Source organism: Pinus tabuliformis, chromosome Q, assembly GCF_031772625.1.
Source record: "Pinus tabuliformis cultivar Carrire ecotype Pingquan chromosome Q, CPIR1, whole genome shotgun sequence".
Taxonomy (NCBI): Eukaryota; Viridiplantae; Streptophyta; class Pinopsida; order Pinales; family Pinaceae; genus Pinus; species Pinus tabuliformis.
In genome coordinates this window covers 1,347,553,464-1,347,564,437 of record NC_142296.1, presented here as the reverse complement: position 1 = coordinate 1,347,564,437, position 10,974 = coordinate 1,347,553,464, and positions in this window count along the sequence as shown.

The window sequence follows — 10,974 nt, the reverse complement described above, 5'->3', positions numbered from 1 at the left end:
ATATTTGAGTACTAACTTGTTAAGATGAATATTTGAGTACTATGTTAAAAATGGATTTCAATTTAGTGTTATTTAATTGGCTTTATTGTGTTGGTTTATAGATGTTTAACATTTGTATTAATGTTAATATTAATATAGAAAAATGCATATTTTATTGTCTTTGTACTTGAATATTGTTAAGGATGAATGTGTATTTTTGTTTGGTTGCAATTAATTTCTTAAATATGTTTAAACAAATTATAAATTATATAAAGCTAAATGATAAACATTGTTGGCTATGGTTGACTATAGGTGTCCATTGTTGAATGTAGCTCAAATATGTGAATGGTTAATGCTAACAACTCAATAATGCGATAAACACTAACTTTAAAATCCCCAATCCAATAATGATGGTTGATAGTGATTGACTATGTTCTCTATTAGATCACTAGTTAACCAATAATAAATGTGGTTAACTACATTTGACTATGATATGTCCATGGTTGAATGTATTCCCAATATATCAATAGTTGACCTTAGTAATTCTCCCTAACCTCTTAACCCCTAACCTAGTAAAGAAAATTGGTCGTGGTTGAAAAAGATTGTACTATTGTCCATGGTTGATGCTACTAGATTAAGCACTAGCCCGACTAACCTAATGACCACTAGCAAATATGATTAACTAAGGTTGTTTATGTTTGACCATGATTGACTATAGATCTCTATAATTGAACGTATCCCTAATATGTTAATGATTGATGTTACTAACCCAAATGATAACTCATTAACTGATCTGAACTTAAACATGAACACAACAAATTACAGATATAACCATAAATATAGAGATGCAACATAAATAAAACTTTATTTCATTAATATTAGAATACTGAAATATGCTTACAAACATAATGGAAATAAACTAGCTCGGACGATGGTAGCTTATCTCTGAGAAGAGATGTGGTGACTACATTCCTTTGAACTATGTTACAATGAGACTCAAGGGCCTATTTATTATTGAACAACAAGGGGAAACCATAAACAACCAAAAACCTAACCCCAGGAGATGGAACACCAAGAGTTCGTGGGCCTTGTTGGGGTTAGTTGGGCAACCAACTTCCCGGGGTCGTAACTTGGTCATATTATCTCTGTTTGGCGTGTACGATACATTATTGGAAAGGTCTCTTTGAGTACTACAATATTTGTGGCAGAAGCCTATTGTAGACCTCAAAAAAACGTCGTTTAGGGGGTCAAAACTACTCTGAAAGTTCAAGGCCTGAAAAAATGCTAAAAATAATAAATGTTGAAATAAACAAGGAAACAGATGAAACTGATTGGAGGTCTAGGTGGAATAGGCAGGTGGCCACCAATATCCACTTGGATCAGTTCTCCCCCCTTAGGAAGCAATGGTCCCCATTGTGTTGAGGGCCTCCATGAGATGGGGAAACTTCTGCTGAACTTGGTCCCTGGTGAGCCACTTGCCTTAGTGCAGGAGTTGACCAGCTTTGACAACCCGATACAGTTGTATCTTCTGTTGGCGAGTGTTCTTGATCTACATGTCCATGATCCCATCAGTTGTGGCCTATTCTGTGCAGTCTGGGTTTAACTATGTTGGTGTGAGTTGTTCTACAATGTCTGGTGTATCCAGTAATGGTGGAAAATATGGTCGAAGGCGTTCCACATTGAACACTGGGTGCAGGCTAAGGAATGGTGGAATGTTGAGCTCGAAAGCATTATCCCCTACAACCTTAGTGATGGTGTAAGGTCCATATCGGAGAGGACGAATCTTACAGTGGGATCCAACGAGGCACTCCTTCTGCAAATGTAGCTAAATTTTGTTACCCATCTGGAACTTGTGCGGAACCTGATGCTGATCATGGCGTTGCTTGTACTTAGCATTGGCTCTGTCCAATATGTCATGGACCTACTGGTGGATGTGTTGAATGTGCTCAATGAAGCTGTTAGCCCTGTCGGCTTCAGACTGGATGTGAGATGAATCTACCTGAGTAGTTGCAAATGGTATGACCACATCAATGGGACATAATGTCTGAAATCTCACCCCTACCTGAAAGGGGTCGTGGCCCGTTGAGTTGTGGAGAGCTCTATTGTAGTTGTGCTGGACATAGGGGAGGCTTTCATCCCATGTGCGTTGATGCTTCAAGTTGTATATACGCAGAATATGTATGATCATCTTGTTGACGACCTTTGTTTGGCCATTAGTTTGGGGATGGAAAGTTGTGGACTTGGCAAGTTTGGTATCCAACATCGAACATAGACTTGATCAAAATGCACTCAAGAATCTATTGTCCCGGTCTGAGATAATGGATAGTGGGATCCCAAAGTGTACCTACACTCGCTCAAAGAAGAGTTTAGCAGTGGCCTTTGCTGTGATATTCTTCTTGCAAGGCGCCATAATGACCATCTTAGAGGATCTATCGATGAATTGCAGGGGTCGGTGGTCTGTGTGGATGACCGTTTCCTTCCCCATAATGTAATGTTTCCATTGATGGAAAGCTTGCACAATGGAGTACATTTCTTTGTCGTAAGTGGGATACTTTCAAACTGTGTCTGAAATTGTCTCACTGTGGTAACCCACTGGATGCCCCTGCTGAGTAAGAACTGCATAAATAGCATAATCAGAGGCATCTGTCTCAATCTCAAATGGTTGCTGTAGATTTGGTAATGTGAACACTGGTGCATAGCAGAGGTGATGCTTCAACTCGGAAAACACCTGTTGTTAGGTTTCAGACCAAAAAAACTTTTCTTTCACTCTACCCATGGTGACTTGACTTAAAGGCCAAGTAATATGAGAGAACCCCAACATGAATCTACGATATAAATTGGCAAGACAAAGAAATCTGCAGAGCTCTGTTAGAGTGGTTGGGATTGGCCAATCCCGAATGACTTGTATCTTGGCTGGGTCCACATGCACACCCTTCTCATCAATGATGTACCCCATATATTGAACCTGGGTCACTTTTCTCCAAATTTGTACACAACTTGTGTTGTCGCAAGGTTTGAAGGACTTATTGGATATGGTGGAGGTGCTCTTCCCAAATCTGGCTGAAGATCAAGATGTCATCTAAATACACCACCACAAATGCATTGGTGAAGGGTATCAAGGTGTCATCCATCAATCTCATGAAGGTTGCGTGGGCATTTTTCAACCCAAAAGGCATGACCAACTATTTGAAAATTCCCTCCTTGGATTTGAAGGTAGTCTTCCACAAATTAGAGGGTTCGATAGGCACTTGGTGATAACCAAAATTCAAGTCAATCTTACTGAAATATTTGGCCCCTTGATCTGGTCCAGAAGGTCGTCAATCCATGGGATTGGGTACCTATTCCGGACAATGATCTTGTTCAATGCTCGATAGTCAATACAGAGTCTCCAGGTCTCGTCCTTCTTCTGTACTAATACAATCGGGCTCCCATAGGGTGATGAGCTTGGCCTGATGTGCCCTTTCTGCAACAACTCCTGAATCTTCCTCTTGATCTCACCGTTATCCATAAGAGAGCATTGATAGACCGGTCCATTGGGTAGTGGTGCGTTTGGGGTCATATCGATGGAGTGGTTGGCCTGACAATCCAGAGGTACCCTTGTAAGTGAGGCGAAATTGTGTCTGTACTCCTCCATGACCTTGTCCATCTGCTGTTGCTGTGCAGAGGAGCCTAGTCTTGAAGTTGTGGCCACAACCTTCTTCTTTCCCTGAGAGAGAATCATAAGGAAAACAAATTTCCTCATTTGGGAAATGATCTTATTGCTTTTCTTTGCAGTGATCAAAGAGATGGTGGTAGGCGGGGCTACCTCTGTTATCCTGTACAACTTATTTCCCAAAGTAATAATCATAGAGCAAGGTCTAGGCTCATATAAAACATGCTGCTTCCATAAGTATGGTTGTCCTAATAATATATCACAAACTTCAAGAGGAGAAACATCACACAGTACCTCATCTGTGAAAGGCTTGATGCTGTAGGGAAGGTGACACTACTGGCTGACATGGAGATCTTGTCCTTGATGAAGCCACCCGATGGTGTATGATTGTGGATGTGTTGTCATCGGTAGGCCTAGCCACTCTATGAACTCTGTTGAAATGAGGTTCTTTTGGCTCCCTCTGTCGCCAATGAATTGCAGCGGAGAACCCCTCACCCACATTTGTGAGTGGAAGAGGCGTTTCCCCTGCTCTAGATCTTCAGGCTCATTATTTTGGATCTTGGTGGTGGCTAAAATGGCACAGGGCTCTGCGTCAATGATTTACTTCCCTTTGTCATTCCCCTTGTCGGGTTCTGACACAGAGTCGGAACATGCGTATGATTCGGAAGCCTTCAGCTCGACCATCAGTGACTACTTTTCCCGACACTCACTTGTGTTATGAGTGGAGCTATTATGGAAATCACACCATTTTACCTTGTCCTTCTTTGTCTTCGAGGTGTTTTTCTTTGCTTGTGGCTTCAACGGGTTGTCCTGGGTCACCCCGCCTTGAATTTGGCCTTTTCTCTATGGTTTGGGGGGCACCTTTTCCTTGCTTTAGATTCGTAGATCCAAAGTCTTGCTTCTTCTATTTAAACTTCTACTCAATCTTGACAGTGTATTGATATGCCGTTCCGAGCGAGGAGATGTCTAGGAACTCCATCTCGTCCTAGATGTAATTGTGCAGGCAGCCGCGATACTTGAGTACCAAATGCTGCTCATAATCCTTGATACCCAATTTTGTGTGGAGGGTATGGAAAAAATTTGTAAACTCCGACACATCTTGGTCCCTTCCTTGCTATAGCATGGTCCATTTTATGTATTTATCTTCATAGTTACCAACAGGGTAATATTGTTCCTTGATGGTGTCTTGAAAATAATCCAAAGTGGGTGTGGCTGAAAGCAGTGAGGATTCCCTCTTGTCATTTTGTTCACAATAGGTTTCCCACCAGTCCTTAACATATGGGTCAACTTTGAGAAGTGAAAAAGAAATCTTTTCCCGATTGGAAAAGTCATGAACTGAAAAATATCCTTCCAATAGATTCAACCATTTATCTACGACATCTGCATCTATCTGACCCTCAAATATGGGAATGTCAAAGTTAACTTGTACCTTAATGATATGTTTTTTAATGATTAGTTTTGTTGTGCTAATAAAAATTACAGATTTATAAATATGTGCATGCCTATTGCTCCTTGTGCTGAGGTTTCATTAGTTGTTTGTGCATACATTCAGGTAGATTTCCTTAAGTTTTAAACTGACATTCATGAGCAAAATAGATTCAAAAACAAATAATGAACAACAAACATGTACAGTGCAACAAACCATCAAAGAGACACATTAACACAATGTTTTGATGAAGGAGTTCACCGCTCCTGGGCTACATCTCCTTGGTCCAACTTCCATGCCTTGGGCCTTCGTATTAGCTCAATGTTGCAAAAATGCTATTTACAAATTTCTATGGCTCCTGATACCTGCACCAGTGTGTTCAGAATGTCCAAATTAGCCAAGAACACTTCTTTATGAGCTCAATTTGGTTGAAAATTGACTTCTCTAGAGCTTAGTCAGTCTTTTCCTACATTTTGTCCTCTAAATATGGAACATCTCTAGTTAGTGCTGCTAAAATTGGTGGCAACCCGAATTTAGGGGCACCGCCAAAATCACTGCCAGTTTAAACTGCAGTTAATTAATTTAAAACTACGCCTAATTAATACAAAAGCAGATTAGCACTAAGCACTAACCATGACCTTCGACGACAATCCTAGACTGTTCACATGGAACGATTAGTTGCATTAACGTTACGATTAGGTCTGTCATAACCGTTGGGTTAACTGACCATCGGAGTTATGACCTTATTCACATGCAACCGTCGCAGCCAGATTAACTGACCGTTGAGGTTTTTATTATATCATGTTCACATATAAACTGTTTGGTGCTTGGTGGTTTGTGGAGTTGTGTTCACATGGGGGGAGGGTTGGCTTGCTGGCTTGCCCTCCCCTGACCGCCATCCTTCAAATCAATACAATTCAAATATATGTCGCAGATACAACGGTTAAGTAAAACGGTGTAGAGAGGATGGTTAATGCTTGAAGTTGGTATGTGGTAGGTTGTAGGTTCGAGCATGACCACCACCAATAAATTTTACTCCAATGTAAACACCAATCTTACCCTTGGGAGGTGCCACGTGGCGGCCTCCAGGCTTGCCACGTGGCATGCTTCCATTGGTCCAGAAATGCACCAATAAAAACGTGCCAAATCACCACTATACAACCCAACTAATTGTTGAGCATACATGATTCACTACTGATCAATCATTGACCATGCCTAGTCACCTGCCACATCAACAGTACAGACTGCTAACTGTGCATTGAGTGGGCATTTTTTTTAAAATTTCGCATGTTTAGCAAAGCGATCAAAACACAATAACTTCCTCATACGAACTAGGTTTTCGACGAAATTAGTTGCATTAGGATCATTTTTCTGAGACGGATGCATTCGTTCATGTTTCGAGCTAATCTGAGAACTTTGATTTTTGAGCTAAATACTGAGCACCTGATCATTCGTCCTCGCTAGAAGCCTTTTGGACCCCAAAAGACACTATAAATGGTTTTCAACAGGTGATGGTACAACTCCCTCACCTTCTCAGTCTACAACCATTTGGCTTGAGAAGGTTTTTGTCCCTTGAGTCCCACTCTAAGGTATTCAACATCCCTTCTCTTTGAAGTTCTGGTTCTCTTGTCAAGTATGAGATCTTGCTGAAGCTCATCTAGATATTTTGGCGAGAAATCATCTATTGATGGCAGCTGAACACGCCCTCCTTGATCATCAATCAAATGAAGCTAAACAATCTCAAATTCTCGACCTTAACAACAGACTATTTTTGCATATAAGGGGGCAAGTCAAGCTTAAATGCATTGTTACCAATTTTTTCGAGAATTTTAAAAGGACCATAACAGATTGGTTTAAGCTTTTTACCTTCCCCTTGAAGTATCTCTTTGCTAATATATAACCAAACTTCGTCGTCATGCCTTGCATTGTAGCTGCTTTGACGTTTCTCAAGCTATTCCTGCACTGTATGATGTATCAGCTGAATTTACTCTATGCACTTCCTTACCTTATCTATGTCACTATGACCTTCGATGGTGACATCTTTCTAAAGATGAAGTCTAATGGTGATCTTGGCAAGTACCCATACTATGCCTCAAATGGCGATGTGTTTGTGGAAGAATGCTTTGACTTGTTGTATGTATGATGTATGTAATGCAACTGTTCATCCCACAATTTGGGATGTTTGTTGCAATATCATCTAAGAAGATGAATAACTATTCTATTGACCACCTCGTTTTGTCCATCTGTTTGTGGATGAAAGGTTGTGCTCTTCTTCAACTTTGTGTCCATCATGTCCCACAAATTTGACCAAAAATTCCCAACAAATTGAGAATATCGATCACTTACAATAGAAGTAGGAAGACCAAAATGAACCCAAATGTTTTGGAAGAAAATATGAGTTGTTTGTTCAGCTTTGATTTTCTTTTTACATGGTGTTAGTATGCACATTTTGCTAAACCTGTCTACAACTACATACAAGTAATCATGACCTTTCCTTGACAATGGAAGACCTCCTACAAAATCCATTGAGATACTCTCCCATGGACATGAAGGTACCGAAAGTGGAGTATATAAACCAAGTTTCCTATTGCTAGGCTTACTTGTAGCACATAAAGAACATCCTCTTATGAAACGAGAAACATTATCCAACTTGCGTGGCCAATAACAATACCTTTAAAGATTCGCTACTGTCTTGCCTACACCAAAGTGTCCAACAATCAATGAAGTGTGCGCGTCCCTTATGATAGTTTTTCTTTCTCCCTGTGGAATACACAACTTTCCCAAGTGATACAAAAAACTGTTATGTACATGATAATCCAACTCTTCAATTTGATTTCCTTGAATCAAGCTTGCATATACTTCCTGAAAGTCACTATCATTTGCATATTGTTTTATGTAACTTTCATGCAAAATAGAATTATGCTTGAGCATAACAGATGAATTTACAATAGGCCTTGAAAGCATATCATCTACCTTATTGTATATTCCCTTTTTATACCTGATAACCAAATGAAATTGTTGTAGAAAACCCATCCATATAAAATGTCATGACTGCTACAACTTTGACTGTGACTGTAAATACTGCAATGGTTGATGGTCGATATGGATGTTGGTCTCCTTTCCCATCAAATAGTGCTTCCATTTCTTAACACTTGGTACCAATGCACAAAGTTCTTTGTCATATGTGGGATAGTTAGTTACAGTTCCATTAAAGATTTCAGAATGAAATTAAATGGGCTTACCATGCTGCAATAGAACTGCTCCCATGGCATAATCGCTTGCATCCATTTGAATCTCAAATGGTTGTCTAAGATCCGGAAGTGCTAATACCGGTGCTGAACTTATCTTTTGCTTTAAAGTATCAAACACTTTCTGTTGTACATCTCCCCAATGGAAGACCTTCTTGACACTTGTCAATGCATGTGATGGAGCTGCAATGGAAGAAAAATTAGCAATAAACTTTATCCAATATTGTGTTGTCCCTAAAAATATTCTTACCTCTGTAACTGTATTGGGCTTGGGAAAATTCAGAATGACCTCAATCTTAGAGGGGTCTATCTTCAGTTCACCTCCTCCAACAATGTGTCCCAAATACACCAAAGAAGTCTTGCCAAATTCACACTTCGACATCTTTAAAAACAATTGTTCTTTTCTCAAGACATCAAGTACTTTGTTTACATGCATGACATGTTCATCTCTTGACTTGCTGAATATGAGGATATCATCTAAGTAGACAATGAAAAAATCATCTAGAAATGGTCTCAATACATCATTCATTACTCTCATGAAAGTATATGGAGCATTTGTAAGACTAAAAGGCATAACAAGCAACTCAAACAATCCTTGTTTATTTTTAAATGCAGTTTTCCAAATGTCTTCTTCAGCTATCCTAACTTGATGATAACCACTTCGTAAGTCTAACTTAGTGAAATACTTTTCATACCTCAACTGATCAAGAAAATCATCAATTATTGGGAGTGGATAATGATTCTTTATTAGTAATTTTGTTCAGTGCACGGAAATCCACACACATGTGCCAAGTTCCATCCTTCTTTGGCACCAAGATAATGGGCGAACCACATGGTGAAGTAGATGGGCATATGATACCTTTGCTCAACAATTCTTGAATTTGCTTTTTGATTTCCAAACTCTCCATTATAGACATGCGATACATGCCAATGTTCGGAAGTGGAACATCCTATTGCAACTGAATGTCATGCTGAATTCCCTCTTGGGAGGTAACCCCTTTGGTTCCTGAAACATCTCGCCATGCTTGCTTACTGCATCAAACAAATCATATTTCATTTATCATCACAACCTTTAAAAGATTCATAATCAATATCATTCTTTTTCTTAATCATGAGAAGCACAAAATTTTTACTTGCATTGACTAGTCTCTTCAACTGCCCTGCATTAACCAAAGAAATGTTCAACTTTTTTCGATGGGCTCTCACTATATACTCCACCCCATTCTTGAGCAATATGTACTTTTTGACATGGTGATAAAATACTTCTTTTCTATCATACAAATAAGAACTACCCAAAATGATTCCTGAGATGTCAAGTGGAACTACATCTAACTCAACCTCATCAATGAACTTTTCAGTAATGGTGAAATTGAATAAACACTTCCTTGTAACCTGTAAGTTTGCATTGTTTACTATCCAACCCAATGGATATGGCTTATGATGAGGTACAGTTTCAAGGTTTAGTTTTTTGACCAAGTCTTCTGAAATCAAGTTTGATTGTGACCCACTATCATATAATGCATTAATCTTTGTATGATTTGAAATCACTTTAACATGAAACAACTCTATTCTTGACTCTTCATTTGGAGTGTTGTTTTGACTATGTGATGAAATAGTGATTGCAACAATTTCTTTTCCTTTTGTAACCATGGTTGAAATCTTGGTATCATCACCAAAATCTGAACCAAGGTCATGTTGTGTGGTAGCGATCATCTTTTGTTTTCCCTTATTGTTTTGTTTCTTAGGCCTTAATTCAGGATGCAATTTCCAACAATGGGCTTCATCATGCCCCTCTTTGGAACAATGTTTGCATGTGATTTTATCCCCTTCTTTCTTCACACTTGTATTCTTATTTCCCTTCCATTTTCCACCCTTTTCTTTCTCCTTACCCTTGAATGGCTTCCTCTTACTACCCTCTTCCTGAATGTTCTTTCCTCTATATTCAAGGTGCGTGGCTTGCACACATAGCTCACCTAAGTTGTTTGGACAAAACATAAGAATAATATATTTCAAATAGGAATGTAAACCCCCAATATATTTCAGCAGTTTATATTGGGAATTCAAATTCACTCCTAATAACAAAGCCCTTTTCCTAAACTCCTATGTATAATCTTGGACTGTTTGGCCTTTAAGCGGCCTAAAATTATGCCAACTCATAATGTATTTTTGCATATAGGCTAAAGGATAAAACTGTCTTTTAATTGCAAAAAAAATTCAACCCAAGTAATGGATATCTTACCATGGATTCTCATTTCTTCTTGAGTCTTTGCTTCCCACCAAACTAATGCAACTCCTTCTAGCCTCAGTGAAGCCAACTGGATCTTCATGTCGTCTTCTTGAAGGTTTTGAATTCGGCAATATACCTCCAATTGTCGAATCCAGTTGTAAAACGTTTCTGCATTCACCTCTCCATTGTACACGGGAAGTTCAAATTTTATGTCCAATTTCAGTAATGGAGTCTGTCCTTTTGGGGTTTTGGAATGAGTATGGACAGTTTCAGTGGTGGTAGTGGAAGATGATGCTGTGTGAGATGGTGAAGATGATGAGGTGTGAGATGGTGAAGATGATGAGGATGGTGGAGATGGAGGTGGCTTTCCACCATTCCCTTTGGAATCCTTCTTCTCATCTTTTTTGTCCCTTGAGATTCCTTCTCCATGTGGAGGTTTAAA